Source organism: Erpetoichthys calabaricus, chromosome 5 (assembly GCF_900747795.2).
Source record: "Erpetoichthys calabaricus chromosome 5, fErpCal1.3, whole genome shotgun sequence".
NCBI lineage: Eukaryota > Metazoa > Chordata > Cladistia > Polypteriformes > Polypteridae > Erpetoichthys > Erpetoichthys calabaricus.
In genome coordinates, this window is record NC_041398.2 from 27085890 (window position 1) to 27108238 (window position 22349).

A 22349-nucleotide genomic window follows, 5' to 3' on the forward strand; every position below is an offset into this window, starting at 1 on the left:
TCAACAAGGTGAATAAGAGCACAGAGCATCTTATCAGTAACTTTCCCATATTTTTAAATAAGTGCAGCCATTAAATATTAAACAGAGACACAAAAATCAATGGGTGGCACGGTGGCGCAGTCGTAGCACTGCTGCCTTGCAGTTAGGAGACCTGGGCTCGCTTCCCAGGTCCTCTCTGTGTGGAGTTTGCATGTTCTCCCCATGTCTGCGTGGGTTTCCTCTGGGTGTTCTGGTTTCCTTTCACAGTCCAAAGACATGCAAGTTAGGTGCATTGGCGATCCTAAATTGTCCCCAGTGGGTGTGTGTGCCCTGTGGTGGGCTGGCATCCTGCCCGAGGTTTGTTGCCTGCCTTGCACCCTGTGTTGGCTGGGATTGGCTCCGGCAGACCCCCGTGACCCTGTAGTTAGTATATAGCGGGTTGGATAATGGATGGACTGTTATAAATTCTGTTTTTTACATAATGGTGACACTCTTTTATTTTATATACATGACTGTTAAAATATAGAAAAAGAAAAACATGTTTTTGCTTCATTTTGCTGTTAAGTTATATGGACAGACCAGACAGACGAAAGAGCCTGACTAAAACAGATCTGAGATAATCTGTCTGGTTTGAGTGCTAAGAAAGACTCAGACATCCAGGCAGTTCAATCATACAGTTAGTGTTTCTCGGACCTGTGATTAGCATTTTCAAAAATTTGAAAGAAAGTGATAAAAGAGTAAATTTTTCAAAGTAAGTGAATACATTAATATTTCAGCCTGGAGACTGTCAAAACTATAAAAAACAGCATGCCAGCTTACTACGTTCATTAAGCATATCCTGAAAACATGGAAAAAATTAATTTTGGTTATTTGAGTTTGCTGTAATACCGTGTCTCTAAGGTTTTAGGTTTTTCTTCCAATAAGTTTCTCAGATCAACATGTCACTTGTACATCTAACTGATCTATTATTTTGCATTCAGAAAAGTATGCCAGTGTGATTTTTTTTATTTAGAATTAATTTAGACGTGTATTTTTAGCACCCCTTTAAAAATGTAACTTTCTTACAGTTGAAGAAAGAAAAAATAGGACAGTTAATTAAAAAACACATTGTTCTGTGAAACTGGTCATAATGAAACCTTACAGCGACAGGGTACCCCAGAATTGAACTTCAGAATGCCTTCTATAAACATTTGAATGATACAGTATGTTAAGTTTCTGAGGAGAGATTGCTTAATATTTACAGAACAGCGTCATCTGCTGGGAACTGTTTGGGCAGTGCCCCATAGACTTTAATACAGAGACACCACTAGTAACTACTCTGCTCAACAAATGAAGGGAAGACTTAATCATTCCAGTCTAACACCAAGTCAATTAAGCTTCAGGGATATCAATCTGTCCAGTTATGAAGCAGAAGTGATTGTGAATGAACTTCACCTGCTTTGGTGCAAATGAAAGTGACAACAGCAAGACACCCCCCAAAAAAGTGAATGGTGTCCACAAACAATTGCTCTCTCCTTATCCTTCCTGTCTGATTCCTCTCTAGTTTTGCATTTTGCTAGCGTTCTTGTCACTAATGATAGCATGAGGTCATACCTGCAGCTGATTCAGGCTGCACAAGTAGTCTAGCTCCTCCAGGATGGCACATCCATTCATGCTGTCACAAGAAGGTTTGCTGTGTCTCCCTGCACAGTCTCAAGAGCATGGAGGAGATACCAGGAGATGGGCCATTACACAAGGAGAGCTGGACAAGGCCATAGAAGGGCATCAACTCAGCAGCATTACCGGTATCTGTGAGGAGGAAGAGGACAAAAATGACCTCCAACTGGCTATCAGTGTGCATATTTCTGATCAAACTGTCACAAACAGACTGCATGAGGGTGGTATGAGGGCCTGACATCCTCTAGTGGGACTTGTGCTCATAGCCCATCACCATGCAGCTTAATAGGCATGTGTCATAAAATACTACAATCTGTACTAGCACATGTGTAAACCTGCTCTCATTTGTGAGGAGAACGGGGTACTAATGGTGAAGATGGCAATTTTACATATACTATACAGTACAGTATTGTCACACACATGCGTTTAGGTGGCAGCCAAAGGGCTTAAGTAAGGGTAAAGACATACTGGACCAAGTGTTGGCAATGAGCACTTATGCCTGTTCCTCTCTTTCTACAGACCTCCAGAAGAAAAACCTGCATGAAAATGTCACTTCCACCTCCAATCCTGATCTCCCTTCCAGTCCTGGATGATGACGCCACTTCCATTTCCTGCTCTAAAACACTCCCTTCCTGACTTCTTACTTATATATATATATATATATATATATATATTCATGGCATTCGTAGTCTGAATCACAGCCCAGAATTAGGATGAAACACGTGTCACGTACTCTTTGCATTATTTGACAGTAAAACTATTTCAACCATTCTATGATCTGCTTCTCGCAACTGAAAGAGGGCACCGTGACGGGTGATAGCCGACTTGCTGACCAACCACAAGCGTTACCTGGTAGGTAACCACCCATACAATCAGATTGTGATTCAGACTATGAATGCCATGAATGTAATTACCCCGATCTACATGCTGTCAAATGAACGAACCACACGCCGTGGCGCAATGTTAGAGGCTTTGCCTCTGGCTCTGAGGTTCGGTTCCCTGAGAGGGGAGTGCAGTGAGTGTGTATGCCTGATGAGCCCAGAATTAGGGCAAAACACGTGTCGCGCACTATTTGACAGTAAAACTATTTCAACTATATACAGTGGAACCTCGGTTCACGACCATAATTCGTTCCAAAACTCTGGTCGTAAACCGAGTTGGTCGTGAACCGAAGCAATTTCTCCCATAGGATTGTATGTAAATACAATTAATCCGTTCCAGACCGTAGAAACTGTATGTAAATATATACATTTTTTTAGTTTTTAAGCACAAATATAGTTAAGTATACCATAGAATGCACAGCGTAATGGTAAACTAAATGTAAAAACATTGAATAACACTGAGAAAACCTTTAACAACAGAGAAAACTAACACTGCAATAGTTCGCGCTATAGTGCTAGGAACCGCTCTTGCTAAAAACACTTTTTTTAATGAGTTTTAAGCACAGGGGAAAAAAGGAACATTTGAAAAATCCGTAATTTAATAAACCACCAAGAAAAGTAACATTGCAACAATGCAGGCTACGAACCGATCACTGGAAACAGAACTGAAAACAAAAACAAGCCTTCTCTAACTTATGCGTCCCTCAATCGCTCTGTGTGTGTGTGTGCGTGCGTCTCTCTTTTGCCAGCCTGGAGCACCTGTGTGTGTCTCTCTAGCGCGCGCCTCTCTCTCTCCCCCGCCTGTGTGTGCGTGCGTCTCTCTTTTGCGAGCCTGGAGCGCCTGTGTGTATTGTCACGCTTGGGTCACAGATTTGCACAGAGACACAGGAGGTTGTAGAAAAGAAGGAACTTTATTCAAAGCACTGCAAACAAACATTTGTCTCTTTTCAACAGTTTAAACGTGCTCCATGACAAGTCAGAGATGACAGCTCCGCCAGGAGCACAGATTGTCTGAGAGAGAAAGAAGGAGAAGCAAGCAACCAATTTAACAAACTGAAAGAAGCCCGTGCAGGCTTTTTAAGAAGGCGGAGCACCGCACGAGAGGCATATTACGCGACAGAGCCGGCAAGAAGGGAAAGGAGGAATGTGAAGGTAGTCTGTCCATGTTTCTTAGGGGTTTTCCCAGGGGCGTCTGTATTCTCTGGGGGTGCGATCAGCTTTGCAGCTCACAGTGTGTCTGTCTAGAGCGCTCCTGTGTGTGTGCGCACACGCCTCTCTCGCGCGTGCTCCTGTGTGTGTGTGTGTGTGTGTGTGTGTGTGTACAGCCCTCTGTCTCTTGCGCTGCCTCTCTGTGTGTGTGCGTGTGCGCTCTCTCGCTCGCTGCACAGGAAATGCACAGGGAGAGAATGAACATCAACAAACCAAAAGGGAACCTGGCTTGTTCGTATACCGAGTGTTTGGTCGTGAACCGAGGCAAAAGTTTGGCAAACTTTTTGGTCGTAAACCAAGTTGTATGTGTGCCGAGACGTTCGTGAACCGAGGTTCCACTGTATATATACATTATATATATATACATTATATATATATATATATATATATATATATATATATATATATATATATATATATATATATATATATATATATATATATAATGTACTAACATATTAACTGGTAGGGGATGCTATTGTGTCCCAAACCTCCAAAGCAATAAATCTCAACTTGGCACTGGGGTAAAATGAAGGATATTTATTCACTCAAGACACCCTTTAACAGTCATCTGTGTAAGATCAATAAATAAAGCACAATACAAAACAAATTCTTCATCCTTCTATCCTCCTGTTGAGGGTTGCCTGTTGCCTCCTGACTCCAACTCCTGATGCGAGGCTGCAGGCTCCTTTTTAAGCCGGACTTGGGGAGAATCCGGTTCCATACCGAGTCTTCCTAGAAGCACTTCCGGACCATACAGAAAGAAAGTGGGTCCTCTCCCGACAGTACCCTCTATCAGGGAACCCCACTGGGTTGCACTTCCAGACTCCAACTCCCAAGCAACCCTGTGGGTATCCCAACTGGGCTGCCACACAAGGACCACTGCCACCTGCCGTATGGGGGATGGAACTGCTCTCAACTTCCGGGTTCCACTGGTCCATCCATTATATTACACTGGTCGGGCACAAAGTTATTTTTCATCCAGGTAATCCATCTGTTCTTGCACTCTGGCCTCCCATTCTGGTAGGAAACCAATCTCCTTCCCAGTTGGGATGCCTGTTTTCCTCCTACAGTATATAGTATATTATAAAATAAATTATTATATCCTTCCCTAGTGGTATGGCAGTTTTTTTAAGATGAAGAATAAAAACTAACACTAAAGAAAGAATACACTAGCTTAATATCGACTGGACAGTAATACAAATTTTCGAAGGAGAGCTACTAGTGAAAGCATGACACAGTCGTAGGTTCCTGCAGTCAGCTCTGGCCATGTCGAGAGAGTGCTGATGGCATGTTTCCTAGTTATGGCAAGAACGATGTCTTCCATCCGACCATAGAAGAGCTGTAATGTTTATTGCAGTTGTCCAAGCTTTATAATTTTCTCAGAAAACAGGGAAACTCTATATAGCAGACATTGGCCCCTGCCCATATATTGATCATCACCAAACAGGGAACACATCAGCACTTTGTCACACTTGTCTCATCACATCTCTCTGTTAGGTTCTGGCTGTCAGCTGGTTTGTGTGGCTTCAGCTGTAATTATTTATGGCCTCAATGTCCCGCTTTAAATAAAATAATGCGTATGGAATAAATATCTTATATCACAGTGCCATACATTAAACCTTTGGCTACAACAACACTGTTTTTAAAGCAAATCAATACTTTGTCTGAGATTATTTAAACATATCTAAATAGCACCTGCTTACTCTCCTGATAAACAATTGTAAACAGGAAGACAGAATGCTGCTTAGAAAAAAATATGTGATTGGTCAGGCATTCTTGCCTCAGTGTTAGAAAACTTTTCTCAAATTATTGTAACATTGGGACATTTCAGAATGGTTTGTACAGCTACCATTATTCCTAAAATTACCTCTCAATATTTATTTGAAAAAGACTAAATTCGTCCAAGGTTGGAAGTCAATGGGCATCCCACACATGAAAAGCAGTATTTATTTACAGTTTAGCATTACAATTTGTGCACACCAAATAAAATACATTTTTAGTTAAATGAAACAACACACAATTCAAAATCCTGGTCAATTCACTTTCGGTGTGAGTTTGCACGTCCTCTTTGGGAATGCTTTTCTCTGGGTACTTTTGTGCCAGCATATATATGTACAGTCATGTCAAGTGATACAGTTTTCATAATTTTGGTTCAATGGATTCAAATAAAGCAATCATTATGTGTAGACTTTCAGCTTTAATTTAAGGGATTTATCAAAAATATTGTATAAGCCGTTCAGGAACAACAGCCATTGTTCTGCATATTCCAGCCATTTTCAGGGGCTTTAAAGTATTTGGACATTTAACAGATTGGCTGTTCCATAGCTGTGTGGGAGCAGATCCCCCATTATTTCATTAACTATTAAGCAGGTAAAAGGTCTGGAATTGATAGATACTTTATTAATCCCAAGGGGAAATTCACATTCTCCAGCAGCAGCATACTGATATATTAAACAATATTAAATTAAAGATTGATAATAATGCAGGTAAAAAACAGACAATAACTTTGTATAATGTTAAATGTTAACGTTTACCCCCCCGGATGGAATTGAAGAGTTTGGGGGAGGAACGATCTTCTCAGTCTGTCAGTGGAGCAGGACAGAGACAGCAGTCTGTCGCTGAAGCTGCTCTTCTGTCTGGAGATGATACTATTTAGTGGTTGCAGTGGATTCTCCATAATTGATAGGAGCCTGCTGAGTGCCCATCGCTCTGCCACAGATGTTAAACTGTCCAGCTCCATGCCAACAATAGAGCCTGCCTTCCTCACCAGTTTGTCCAGGCGTGAGGCGTCTTTCTTCTTAATGCTGCCTCCCCAGCACACCACCGCGTAGAAGAGAGCGCTCGCCACAACCGTCTGATAGAACATCTGCAGCATCTTATAGCAGATGTTGAAGGACGCCAGCCTTCTAAGGAAGTATAGTCGGAATTGAGTCCTAGTATGGAAGTTGTATTTGAAAGCTGTCACTGTGAACTCTCAATATGAGGTCCAAAGAGCTGCCCATGCAAGTAAAAACAGGCCATCATTAGGCTGAGAAAACAAAACAAACCCATCAGAGAGACAGCAGAAACACCAGGAGTGGTTAAATCAACCATCTGGTACATTGTTATAGAGAAGAAACATGCTTGTGAACTGAGCAACACCAGAAGGCTTAGACAACCATGGAAGACAACTGTATTGGATGGTCGCAGAATTCTGTCCTTGGTGAAGAAGAACCCTTTCACATTATTTAACCACACCAAGACCTGTCATTGCCAACATCTACATTCAAAAGAAGACTTCGCAAAAGGAAATATAAAGCGTTTAAACAGAGTGTGCAAACCACTGGTGAACCTCATGCATAAGAAGGACATATCTGTCAAAAAACATTTTCTAAAAGTCTGTCCAGTTCTGAGACAGTTTTCTCTCGTCGAAGGAAACTAATGCTGCAAAGAGAAGAGAATGGAGAAGAAAAGAAATGGCTCATGATCCAATGAATACCACATCATCTGTGAAACATGGAGGAGGCCGTGTTATGGCCTGATCATGCGTGGTTGCGAAATGTAAGTTGGTCACTGGTTTTAATTGATGATATGATTGATGGTGAAAGTAGCAGGATGAATTCTCAAGTGTACAGGGTTATACTGTCTGCTCAGATTCAGACAAGTGCTGCAAAACTGATAGGATGACACTTCACAGTGCAGAAGGACAAGGAGCCAAAATATACTGTGACAGCAAATCAAGTGCTTTTCAGCACAAAGTAGTGGAATACTCTTCAATAGCCAAGTCAGTCAACTGACCTTGCTCAGCTGGACATGCATTTCACTAACAAAAGGCATAACTGATGACAGAAAGTCCAATAAACAAGTAGCACCTGAAGGCAGCAGCAGTGAAGTTCTGGCAAAGCACCACTAGAGTGGAAACCCAGCACTTGGATAAAGCCATGGGTTCAGACTTATTATTGACTGTAAAGGATTTTCAACCAAAAATTCAAAATGATCATATATGTATGATTATGTTAGTTTGTCCAAATACTTTTGAGCCCCTGAAAATAAGGGACCATGTATAAAAATTCCCATCTTTTCTAAACAGTTCATACAATATTTTTATTAAACTCCTTCAATTAAAGCTGAAAGTCTACGCTTCAATCATACCTTGAGTGCTTTATTTTAAATCCATTGTGGTGATGTACAGAGCCAAAATTATGAAAATGGTTTCACTGTCCACATACTTACAGGCCTGACTGTACCCAACATTCTCAATTGGGCCTTATCCAACTTCAGGTTGTAAGGGGCTCCAGTGTCCAAGCAGGTGGGAAACAACCTGGGGAAGGATTAACTCCATTGCTGAGCCCACACATGCATACATCCAAACACAATCACTCACACTAGGGCCAATTTAAAGTCACCAAATAACCTGCATGCTTTTGTAGATTTGGAAATAGTATGTACACAGAGATTTTCTTGTGGGGAGTCAGTACCATGAAATGAGTATTCAGACCTAGAGTAAATGTGACAGAGACTATCAAACAGTAGGAGGCAATCTTCTCCACATCTACACTTTTCTTGTGTTTTTCCCTGCAGTGCTCTTCTTACAGATCCATTTGTTTGGTGTCAAGCACAGGGCAGTTTTGAGGCCATCATTTGTTAAAACGGCACAGGATGGAATTGGGTCACTGGTGTCCATACTGAAACTGTGAAGAGAGAAAAGAGTGAGTGTGAGACACATGAGAGGAGACACAACAGGTTATTCTGATAAAAAAGGCTGACAATGAAAAGTCCACCTCTTTGAGTCCAGCAAGGTCCCATCCATCCAGTACCAGACTGACTCAGTGGCGTTTGTCTGCAGTCCAATCCAGTAGCTGCCTGTCATTGTGTCATTCTTGATGTGTTGTGAAACGTTATCCTGAAAGAGAAAGAGTGTCGTCACATCATAATGGACTGAAAAGCTGATACAGAACAACCTACTGTCATTGTTTTGGGTTAAATAGAAGTAACTGGAGATACCGTGAGGGGCACAGCTGTGATACTGTGCCACACTCCAGTTTTACTGATGACTTTTGTGATATGCTGCATAAATCTCAATGTCACTAATCCATGAGCTCACATTAGCATCATTCAGTGCTGTTTATTAAAGGTTTATTCACAGACTTGTCTATTGGAGACATTTATAAGTGACATTCCCAATAAAAGGATCTTGAAAATATAACAAAAAAGAAAAAGGTTTTCTAAGAGAGAAAAATGTAAAGGAAATCTAAAATAAGATGTGAGACTGGTGTGTGCACAACCTGTTATTCAAGAATAAATGTTAAATCATTAAGTCAAATTCTACTGACTACTCTGATGGTCACCACAAACTGCTATTTGGTTTTGATGTTTTTACTTTTGATGCCTTTTTATATTTAATGTGTTCCTAAATTTAAATCCAGAACATAATAAAGTAGATGACAGGGGTAGAAAAAGAAAAAAGTTGTCACATGGAAGTCAAAGGCAGACAATGTTTCTAACCCTTTGCTCCATTTTCATATGTCAGCTCACCATCTCTTTTGTATTATTAAACACAGCGAGGGTCGCCTGATGCAGCGCACAGAAGTCCTGGCTCGTCCTCCACATTTTCTTCTCAGTGGAGAAATAGTAAGAAGAGCCCCCCAAAGTCGTAAAAGAAGTTTCATTTGTTGAACCTGGAAAATAAAGTGTAATGCATTCCTCTCAAGAATCAAAGGGCTAACAGTGGATTTTAATGTGACATTATTAACTTCTGTCAGAAGTACAGAGAAATTAGACTGAAGATTTACTAGGACATCAAAACTGAAATAAAGTTGCACTCTGAGAAAAAGGTGAAAAAGAATTCTTCACTTGAGTTGTTGGAAAATTTGACCTAGTGATGTTACTGTGGAGATAAAGAATTATATTTCATCCATTTTGTTCATCAGTAGGTAATTCTTGCTTTTCAAAGAGCACTGACTAGTCCTCTACTTTTTCATTTTCAGCCTTTAAATGGATGTGACTGTGAAGACTGTTCTATTTCAACACAAATGAATGCTAAATTTTATTTTCATTTTGCATACATCTAAAACTTGAATTCATCATGTTCAGCTATTTTTGTCAAATAACTAGTTCATGCTAGACCTTGGAGGTAGAAGCAGCATGTTGGTGCCCACTGCATGGATATGTTTGTCCCATCTGGGATGTGTTCTGGACCATACACTAAATGAAATGTTGAAAACTCATAAAGGAGAGGGTTTGTAGCATACCTTGGATGGGATGCACATTTAAATAGGACTAGAGGAATCCCCCCCCCCACCACCACCACCAGATAAACAGATATCAACAGCAGGACTGTCTGTCAAATCAACAACTCATAGGCAGCACCACGTGAGGTAAAACCCTGACAGCATCGGAATGCTGGAATGAATTCCTGTAGACTCTGGAGTGAGCTCCTAAGATTCTTTTCATTTTTAATTCAATTCTCTCTATTATAAAAAGAAATCCTGTCCTGGAAAGCAAATGCAAGGGTACGATACATGATCATCTCGGAAGACAATTTAAAAACCCGCGAGACCAAGGAGATTTGCCACGGTGCGTCTTGCGGGGACTGTAAACATGAGACTTGGTGCCAAGAGATTGTCCCAGGGCCGTAGCAAAAAGGACAGTGGCTGTACAGGCTTTAAAAAGACCGAAGGACAGCGCGACAGCAGCTACCCCAAACGAACGCGAGCAGCGTTATACATCCTGCAAGAAAGAATTCAACCACACACGGGGCCAGAAATAAAAGACAGGTATTGCTTTTACAACGTCACGCGAGACCAGGCAGTGAGCCACCATTTAAAACAAGTCAACAGACCTCTGAGCTAGCAGTTGTTAGATTGCTTTTGGCAGGCAAGTATCATGTGCTCCGAGCTCTTAAAACAACGACATGCGACAGGCAGAAGAGGCAGCTAGCAATCAGCCAAAAGACAGCAAATGATCCAAAGGCATATCCTTAGACTACGTTCAGCCGCAACACCCTTCACAACACGAGCAGTATTATACGTCTGGGAAGAAAGAGATGTAACCACGCACGGGGCAGGAAATAAAGAAACAAGTATTGTTTTTACAAAAGTTTTTAAAGTAAAAGTGAAAATAATGCATACAGTATGTACCCTAAGTTCTTGTCTATAAGCCACGGCTTATCTAAGGAAAAAAGTTGTGAAAATGAAAAAATAGAATATCGGCTTATACATAAGTCCGGCTTATACAGTAATCCCTCCTCCATCGCGGGGGTTGCGTTCCAGAGCCACCCGCGAAATAAGAAAATCTGTGAAGTAGAAACCATATGTTTATATGGTTATTTTTATATTGTCATGCTTGGGTCACAGATTTGCGCAGAAACACAGGAGGTTGTAGAGAGACAGGAACGTTATTCAAACACTGCAAACAAACATTTGTCTCTTTTTCAAAAGTTTAAACTGTGCTCCATGACAAGACAGAGATGACAGTTCTGTCTCACAATTAAAAGAATGCAAACATATCTTCCTCTTCAAAGGTGTGTGTGTCAGGAGCACAGAATGTCACATAGATAGAGAAAACAATCTCTAGCAAACAAATCAATGGTGCTGTTTGGCTTTTAGGTATGCGAAGCACCGGCACAAAGCTGTTGAAGGCGGCAGCTCACACCCCCTCCGTCAGGAGCAGGGAGAGAGAGAGAGAGAGAGAGAGAGAGAGAGAGAGAGAGAGAGAGAGAGAGAGAGAGAGAGATAGACAGAGTTTGTTTTTCAGTCAAAAATCAATACGTGCCCTTCGAGCTTTTAAGTATGCGAAGCACTGTGCAGTATGTCGTTTCAGGAATCAGCTTTACAAAAGATAGCAACGTGAAGATAATCTTTCAGCATTTTTAGACGAGCGTCCGTATCGTCTAGGTGTGCGAACAGCCCCCCTGCTCAATCCCCATACGTCAGGATCACAGATAGTTAGCGCAAGAGAGAGAGAAAAGTAAGCAATCTAGCTTCTCAGCCATCTGCCATCAGCGTCCCTTGTATGAAATCAACTGGGCAAACCAACTGAAGAAGCATGTACCAGAAATTAAAAGACCCATTGTCCGCAGAAATCCGCAAACCAGCAAAAAATCTGCGATATATATTTAAATATGCTTACATATAAAATCACAATTTAAATGACCGCTATGCGCGCGTGTTGACTCGGCGACGCCCAGAGCAGAAAGAACGAGCTCCGGCCGCTCCAACCGCGCCATGCGGGGAGTGAGAGAGACGCCAATATCTCACACTCTCTCCCCCCTTAAAGAAATTAAATGGGTGCGAGTGAAACCACTGACCTCCGTCCCTTCTATTAGTTATAGGTTATAGTACGTTCGGCTTATCCATGAGTCCGGCTTATCTATGATAAGATTTTATTTTAAAAATTCGTATGATTTTTGGTCTCCAGCTTATACACGAGTCCGGCTTATAGACAAGAACCTAGGGTAATAATTCCCAAGAAAATAACAATCTATTTAAATTGTAGATTGCCTGCCTAAGGTAAAGTCATCCCTGATGAATGGGGACGTGGGAATGAGGGGTCCTTTCATCGGATTAGCGCTATTTCAGATGTGGAATGGCAAAAATGGGGGAGGCAGCTTGATGAATGAGGTCTCCAGGACTTAAAACAAATCCAAATCATATTATGTGATATCATCTAATATGAAATTCTACTCCGTACTTCTAGAATTTTTATTTTTATACGTATTGAAGATTTATTCTGTTCTATGTATTGTACTGTATTGTATTGACCCTCTTCTTTTTGACACCCACTGCACACCCAACCTACCTGGAAAGGGGTCTCTCTTTGAACTGACTTTCCTGAGGTTTCTTCAATTTTTTCCCTACAAGGTTTTTTTTTCGGAGTTTTTTCTGGTCTTCTTAGAGGGTCAAGGCTGGGGGGCTGTCAAGAGGCAGGGCCTGTTAAAGCCCATTGCGGCACTTCTTGTGTGATTTTGGGCTATACAAAAAATAAATTGTATTGTATTGTATATCCGGTAAACCAAACATGGGAGTTGGCGAGCGAAGCGAGCAGGGGGCAGAGCCCCCTAGTTTTAATTAAATTCTTTTAATTTTTCCTGGACCTTTGGCTAACCTGGGAAGGCTTCTTAGGGACACTGTATTACTGCTTTGTCAGACCTTAGGAGGGCCTCCAGCCCTCAGTTATGGGGGATACTGAAGTGGATTGAGGACCAATGCTCACATGGCTGAGTGCAGAAGAGGAAAAGATCATAATATTAATAAAAGCTGTGGAAATCAGGAAGGAGTCAATAAAAGGAACACATTATTAAGTGTGAGTAAGAGCATGACGGAGGGGGTATATTGTTTATTCTTTTCCTTTGTGTTCACTCTGCATTTAGATCCTTCCATTATATCCTTCCTTGTATTGCTTGCTTGCCTGCCAATACATTAACATGAGCCACAGGAGTAAAGCAGATCAGCCCCCAGCAACATCTGTTAAAATAAGGAAGGCTAACCCTTGGCAGCTGAAGAAGCAGAGTAGAAATTGAGTGGTTAGTGAGTCTGGTGCAGCTGGTGCAACGAGGATGTACCCAGTGAATAATGCCACATCTAATTTGCCTTTTTGCTGTGTGTTTCTGTTGATGTATAAAGTTGTGAACCGTCTATGAGGAGTGGGCATAACTGAGTGCAGCAGGCTTCAATATCTGATTTAAACCACACAAGGTACACCATAATGCTCTGTACAATAGTTAAGGAGAGTGATTTACTTCCTTAAAGTCAAAATGGCAAGTAGAAGAACAGCACGCAATGAAATATGAAACAAAATTAAACTGAAGACGGACTGTTAAAACTGAACCTGCAAAAGACTCAGTTGTTGTAACCTCCACATTCAAATTTGCAAATATACCACAGATTAATAGAGAAACACTTGGCCTGATTTGGGTTATCTTACAATACTTTACATCTAATTGGGCAGTAATAGAAAGACAGAGTGAGAGAATCCCAGATTCATTACATTTCTCAGACAAAATAATTATAAGACAATAAAGTCAAACAAGCATAATCTCCAAAAACCAAATTAAAACAGGCATTTGAAAGCCTTGGGACTTAGTGTCGTGATTCAACAAATTATGAGTTGATCCTGGTTTTTGCTTATAAGTCTCATTACATTGGAACAATGGGTGGAGGGGTGGAGGTTTGATAACATTATTTCTTAAAAAATAATCTTCCAGACTTAATGCAATTCCTCCATATGTGGCATATATGCCTCACAGGTGGTGCAGTGGTAGTGCTGCTGCTTTGCAGTAAGGAGATTGTGGGTTCGCTTCCTGGGTCCTCCCTATGTGGAGAGAGCTTTGAGTAGTGAGAAAAAGCGCTATATAAATGTAAAGAATTATTGTCATAAGTGGCGTGCATATTTATTGCATAAACAGTTTAACATTTTTAACACATATTTGGAAATACTTGTTCATAATAAAAATGTCATGCTTTCTTATGCTGTAATGTCTATATGGAGACAAACGAAAAAATATATGCGACTAGAAGATAAAAAGTAAGCCATTTGCCAAGCCTAATTCTGTAACTGGGACTCATTCCTATTTAGTGCTGCAACATTAAGCAAAAATCATAGTTAAAAATATTAAAAGTAGGAATTAATAACCAGAGATTTAGAATGAAGAAAGAACACACCAACATTTGCAGTCTTTGTTATCTGTAATCTCGGATGACCCAGAAGACGTCAGGGCTAACTTTTATATGATAATGTCACTATATTGTGCTATGCTTTCTCAGTAGGTTTTCATAACAATCAAGCTACCAAATGGTGTAATCATAAAAAATTAGCATAGTGTCAGAAAAAAATGCAAAAATAATATAACATCTGTAAATAAATAACAAAATAAAATTATGATGACTGACATAGATTCTGCATAGATCCAAACCCGAAGCACTGAATGAGTAAACTAAAACAAATGCAGAATTATGTTGGGGAAAAAATCAAAAAGAAATCAAATTATAATCTGCATACAAACACAAAAAATTTGAATGGCTCTCCCATATGTAAACACTGCATCTGTAATTTCAGGCAGCACATCATGCATTATGAGTTAGTCTGGAAATTATGCTACTGCTCATAATAAAGTTCACAGTTCAATTTGACTGACGTAGGCTTGGTCAGGTTCAGATTTATTGTAAAATCTAGTAGGTCAATTCATCGAAGTAAACAGTAAAAGAGTAAATAGAAAGAATGACTCTACCTTCAGGTGTTGATAGTGTACCTTGATGTCTTTTTTCATTTTCGGCACCAAACTTAGTGCTTGTGATCAAAAACAACAAACCTTTAGTCAATAAACCAACTCAAACACAGCAGGGGAGCAGACAGAGTATTACTGACAAAAATAAGTGCATTCAAGGAAACAATCAAAAACATTCCGCTACATCTTAAAAACTTAAAAAAGGACATTGTGCTCAAGCACTTCAATGCATGAAATTGTAATTGGAATATTATATTGCACAAGCAATTCTTGTCAGTTTTCTACAATAAAAAACAAAGCTGATGTAGAAATATGTCTATATAATAGTGTTTAGATGAACAGTGAAATCTGTTTCCCAAAATCCTTCAAATTAAAAGATAGCACCTGCCACCTCCAGTGTTTATTATAAGGTAGTTCAGGGAGAAACACTCACTCTGCAGCTACTGGCTTTTCTTGCTTCTTTAACTCTTTGAGGGCTGAACATTTTTTCCAGTTTTCTGAAAAGCACACAAAAGCAATAGTTTCACTCAGAAATCAATATAAAACGTCTTTTGCTGCATGTCATGGCTGGGTTTGGCACCCGTTTGGCGACCCTGGCAGCAGGGGGGGCAGCTCAGTGACCAGCACGGATACGCAATGGGTCAGCTGTCTGGTTGTTTTCGTGGAGCAGTAGTGGTGGTCCCAGTGGGACACAATCTGGCTTGTCATCGTAAGAGGCGGTCCTCCCAGGTGAACGTTGGTGTAGGCGCATTAGCTACACGGACATGTTCAGCACCACAATTAGTTGATACTGGTCCCTTCACTTTCGTTTTCAATCTCCACATCACTTACATCAAAATCCGACAACTCAGATACCGACTCTGTGATTTGATACACAAAAACGTTGTCCACAGAGTGTTTTGCTTTGCGCATTCGCCTTTGGTGTCTCGTCAGATGTCGATGCTATGTGAGGGGTTGTTTGCTCTTTGTTACTCATACATGTGCAAGAAATCTCGGTCAAATCAACAAAGCTAACTTTAAAGAGAGTCGAATTAAAGCATAACGGTGAGTTTTGTCACAGTTTACAGCTGATTACCATCCTTTACCCGTGAATTTCGACAAAAGTTGACATCCGCCCTGAAAGAGTTAAATTTATGACATCCATCAATTTCAGTGCATCCTTTTTTAACAAATCTGTCTCACATGGATTTTCATTCTCGTAGTTCCTCATTTTTATTAGCTTTATGCTCTGACTTGTAAATATGAATTTTTCATAATGATGTATGCTGTGCATATGATACTTGATCTGAATTTTACCCACGTGCGGAAAAGAAAACCTCTAAAACCCTTAATCACACTGAGAATTTAATTATAAAAAGTACATTTATATATCAAAAGTAGCATAACAAAAAGAAATCACACCTAAAGATTCAAAAGAACAAAAAACACACTTGAAGTCAGTAGGCACTCATGTCTGACTCCTGTAAGGTTTCTCTGTTTTCAATGCACATTTTAGCATTATTTGTGTTTTATTTGTTTTGTTTGCTGGTCATCTCCAATTGCTTTGATTGCTCTAAGACAATTTCTGCAGCATGATGGCTCATCACTACAACATGTCTGGTGTTATTGGGCCTGGTCACATGGTCTTGGTGGCCCATTGCAGGATAACATAAAGGGAGGCCTGGAAGTGTCATCAGATTAGATCACCATCTTTTATGCCGTTTATGGATTTCCTAATCATTTCTCTGTTATTTTTGTTGAAAGCTTTGTGGCCACATATTGCATTTCTGAACACATTTTAAGGTTACAATTTAAGTAATCAAATTTTATTTTATTTTTTTACTTTAAGGCTCTTACCATTTCTGTTTTGTCTACAAGTGACAAGAAGGTATTAAGGATGTACTTGGCAGAGCAGAGTTGGGTACACTAGAGGGAGACACAACCAAACCTAAAGGTTGAAACAATCTTCTAAATTGTCAAATGGACAGAAAATCAGAAACAATAGCCAAACATAAAAATATAATTTGCTCAAACTGCTAGGCTTGTTTTGCAGAAGCTAACCTGAATTTTGAAAATGATGTTTCAGTATACTAAAACGGCAGTAATGTACATATGTTAAAATATATTGCAATATATTTCAAGATATCATAGGATATGCATGTATATATATTTATTTTTTCTAATACATTATTTAGAAAAATATTTCTTACACAATCATGCCACTTCAGGAAAGGCTAGGAATCTAACCATGGATTGATGGTGACTTTGTAGTCCCCACAAATATGTACATTCCCATCTGGCTTAGGAACACAGATGATCAAGGTTGCTCTCAAATTAGCATTGTTATAATCTGAGTCATTCCCAGCTATAGGTAATTATTATAGGAAATATATTTCAAACATCTTCATTCCTATTATGCCTATGGCAGGGTTATTGAAGTGGGATCAGGAATTGTCAAACTATCTACACTCAATTTTTGAGAAGAAGCACATTTATTCAGCAACATTTTGAGAGATATGTTAAGAAAAGAAGGACCAATTGTAGTCTTGCAAAGTAAAAAGCCAGTCCACTGAGTTGTTCTGAGAGGCTTTGAAAGGACTTCAGTTGGATTTTTCTGAATAGAATGGACATAGGCTCCTTGTGTTGGTAGATGCAGATTCTAAGTGTGCTGAGATTGAGACAGCGAACAAAACTACAACTGGTTAGTACTTTGAGGTTTTAAAAGAACGTTTTGAAAGCTAAAGCTGATGCCGTATTATGTGACTTTTTGTCATGGAGCCTGTCAGATTTGCTGACAAAGCCACTGATCTTGTTGCTGCACCGTGTCAAATTACATGACTAAAAATTCTTCAGCATGTCTCCTTTACTGATCAGGTTAAGACTTTCTAGCTGATCTCATCCCATTTTCTGACAGCCAATAGCACGTAGCTGGTGGCTGTGTCATGGTTCTTAAATCCTAAAACATCCAACAGATGAGCCTCTCTTCTGTTTGTGTGGTACAAAGCCCCTTTCTACCTGAGATAGCCAGCAGCTGTACGAAGGAATAACTGTACTGAGTTGAATAGCAGTCTTCTGCTTTTATTTTTCATGGTACTTAAATCCCGAGACATCAAATAGATGGGCCTCTCTTCTGTTTGTGGATTTGCTACATTCTATGCACTAAAATTCTGGATGAGCATTCATTGGTTGTTTCCTCTCCTGCCAACCTGCAGCCCACCCTTAGAAGCAAATCCAAGCCAGCTGTAGACTCGTTGGTGTCAGTCGTTAGGAATGACACATAAAGCGATTGATATCACAACAGCGCACCACTGCATGCCTCTGACTGGATATGTTTATGTAAAGGAAAATCACTGGAAATATCGTGACAGGCTTAAGTGCTACTGAGGAGATGGTGTCAGATAGTGTTTACCTCTGCATAACTTGCTAACTTCCTTAGATTAAATGCAGTGATCCATGTTTTAACACAATATTGTCCACAAAGCACTGAAGATGTACAGTATATAATTTTAAGAAGAAAGCAAAACAGGCAGACTCCAGTACATGCTTAATTCAGAAGTTAATTTCCTGTTAGCCTTTTGCACAACACCTCATATCACAATGGGAAAAACTCCAGCTGAGCTCCTGGAAAAATATTTACAAAAACAGGGTGACAAGGGGAAGAAAGTATATTATGAATACTGTTTTACACAAAGTGTCAAAATCCAGCTGGGATGTATCACGTTCCTCATCAAAATGTTTAGTTTTGGTTGCTTTAATTTAGAAACTTTTCACTTTGCCCTGTGCTGGAACAATGGAAGGAATAATTGCAAAAAAAAAAAAACAGAGATCTTTACCATGTTTCAACAGGAACACTGCAGTGACCACACCTGCACACATGACAGCCAAGAATGTGAGGATCACACAGCATTTCAGAGCAAATCTTCTAACAATAACCCTAAACTTGCTTCTCACAACTGAGAAGACGTGGTGGATGTTTGCCGACTGACTGACTAACCACAAGCGCTACCTGGTAGGTAACCATCCAAAATAATCAGATTGCAATTCAGCTCAATGAATATATATATAATATTTTTGATTTTTATACAGCATTGAATCACAGAGGATTTAATTTGGATTTCCTGACAGTGATCAACCTAAAAAGGCTCCTTAATATCAAACTGTCAGCTCATCATGCAATTTATATTTCAAATTTTTGTCTTAAAAGTTTGTTTTTCAGCTAAGAATTGTCTGCTTTAAGAAATGAAATTCTTTCGATGATTGGGTGCACTGCAGTAATGAGTATATTCCCCGTTTTGGTTATTTTACATCAGTGCACTCCATAGCACCCATTTAAAAATACAATACAAGTATATACCCTAAGTTCTTGTCTATAAGCCGCGGCTTATCTAAGGAAAAAAGTTGTGAAAATGAAAAAATAGAATATCGGCTTATACATAAGTCCGGTTTATACATCCATCGCGGGGGCTTCGTTCCAGAGCCACCCGCGAAATAAGAAAATCCGCGAAGTAGAAACCATATGTTTATATGGTTATTTTTATATTGTCATGCTTGGGTCACAGATTTGCGCAGAAACACAGGAGGTTGTAGAGAGACAGGAACGTTATTCAAACACTGCAAACAAACATTTGTCTCTTTTTCAAAAGTTTAAACTGTGCTCCATGACAAGACAGAGATGACAGTCCCGTCTCACAATTAAAAGAATGCAAACATATCTTCCTCTTCAAAGGAGTGAACCAAACAAATCAATATGTCTGTTTGGCTTTTAAGTATGCGAAGCACCGCGCCACAAAGCTGTTGAAGGCGGCAGCTCACACCCCCTCCGTCAGGAGCAGGAAGAGAGAGAGAGACAGAGTTTGTTTTTCAGTCAAAAATCAATACGTGCCCTTCGAGCTTTTAAGTATGTGAAGCACTGTGCAGCATGTCTTTTCAGGAATCAGCTTTACAAAAGATAGCAACGTGAAGATAATCTTTCAGCATTTTTAGACGAGCGTCCATATCGTCTAGGTGTGCGAACAGCCCCCCTGCTCAATCCCCATACGTCAGGATCACAGATAGTCAGCGAGACAGAGAAAAGTAAGTTGGGTAGCTTCTCAGCCATCTGCCAATAGCGTCCCTTGTATGAAATCAACTGGGCAAACCAACTGAGGAAGCATGTACCAGAAATTAAAAGACCCATTGTCCGCAGAAATCCGCGAACCAGCAAAAAATCCGCGATATATATTTAAATATGCTTACATATAAAATCACAATTTAAATGACCACTACGCGCGAGTGTTGACTCGGCGACGCCCAGAGCAGAAAGAACGCGCTCCGGCCGCTCCAACCGCGCCATGCGGGGAGTGAGAGAGACGCCAATATCTCACACTCTCTCCCCCCTTAAAGAAATTAAATGGGTGCGAGTGAGACCACTGACCTCCCTCCCTTCTATTAGTTACAGGTTATAGTACGTTCGGCTTATCCATGAGTCCGGCTTATCTATGATACGATTTTATTTTAAAAATTCGTATGATTTTTGGTCTCCGGCTTATACATGAGTCCGGCTTATAGACAAGAACCTAGGGTAATATATGACACCTGGAACTGGATTAAGCACTTTTGATAAAAGGTTGCAAAAACAGACTGGTATCCTCCCCAAGGGTCACATTTGTAAAACTTTGTGTGAATTTGAGTGTGAAAGTAGGTGCACTTTTGAAAAATAGGAAAATGTGTATGCCAAAAAAATATCAGATCAATAAAATCCGGGCATACACACATTTCAATGCAATTACCCTTTATGAATTACAATTATGTTGTAAATGTGCATTTGTGAACGTGCCTCAAACCCCACCCAATTCCACCCTGAAGCAACCATACATGAACTATGCTAACCAACCTTATACATATGCAATCACAATGCTGCAGACCTTCATTGGCTAGTAGTGTAGCTACATGACGCATCCAGTTGTGTGAGACAGAAATTGTCGTCTTTGATTCATATGCATGCACAAAATCATTTATTTGGTGGCCTAAGTGCAGGTGTCAGCAACAAGCAAAAATATGTTGAATGGCAACATGTTACTGCTGCTCTAAGTGCTGTGAGCTCCAAGCACACTATGACAAAAATAACATTAAAAATAGAAAAGGTCCGATCTCTGGTGACGAAGTAGATCGCTAGTCACAGACAGAATGTACTTTTAACAGAAGGAAAAAACAAATCTACGTTCTTTGATTTTGATCTGTGAATGGCGCCTGTAATTGGAGATGACGTTGTATGTGGCATTATGCCAGAGTAGTCCTGACAATTGTCAGTCTCATCTTGGCATCACAGGTGACATGTACTTTATATTAATGTGATGAAATTGCTTATGGTTAACAAAAGCAGCTTCCTTCTCTCTAGGCACTCTTATCACAATAATTGTGTATTCAATTGCTCAAATTACGATAGAAGAACGTACAGTGGTGCAAATTGCCTTTTCATGTTGGAAAAATCATGTTATGTCATATGTACTGTATGTGCTCCTACACAATATGAAAACTGAATGTAGTGCATTACTGGTCGTTTAATGTCTTCCAGCACAGCAGGCACGATGGAGTAAAGCTTGGCTGAGATAATGTTGACCTATTGGCCAGTTCCCTGAGGAGTGCCAACAACTACTCGATATAAACTGATGAAAAACCGAAAATGTTCTTCAGTGCAAATATGTATTATTGGCCCTTTCAAAAGGGAAGTAAAAGACAGTCTACACATTGTTCTTCACTTTTGAGTTGTAATATGTTTATCATATCAACACACATAAAAACTTGGTGAGATGAATTATTATGCACAGAAGTCATCATTTAGCTGGTTTGTCTGAATTTCCCAACTTGATCAAGGGTTTCATCATTTTCCAGTTTCTCTGAAATGTTGGGTACATATAGATCATAGAGTTGCCATAAATATATGCATGTTCCCCTGTCAAGTTTTGTTTTATAAATCCCGATGTTTGCAAGGGAAGTTGTGTATGCATATTTCGAGCTCCTCTTTGTGCTTATGCAAGCTTTATAAACGAGGTCCCAAGGAGCAATGATTAACCTTTCAGCATGACAATCTCCCGAAGCATACAGCAAAGACAACACTGGAGAGGCTTCATGACAAGTCTTTGACGGGCCAGCCAAAGCTCAGGGTTAAACTCCCTAGAACATGTGTGGACAGATGTCAAGATTGCAGTTTACAGACGTTTCCCATCCAGCTCTAAAGGATCTACCAGGAAGAATGGGATAAATAGCCAATATACAGGTGTGTAAAACTATTATGGATTACGAAGAAGACTCAAAGCTGGCAAAGGGGTTTCTACAAATTGCTGAATGTATGGCCTAAACACTTCTATGAAGCGGATGTTTCAGTTTTTGATTTTTAATAAAATTTGCAAACCTTTCTAAAAACGTTTCCACTTTGTCATTAAGGGTTATTGAGAGCAGAT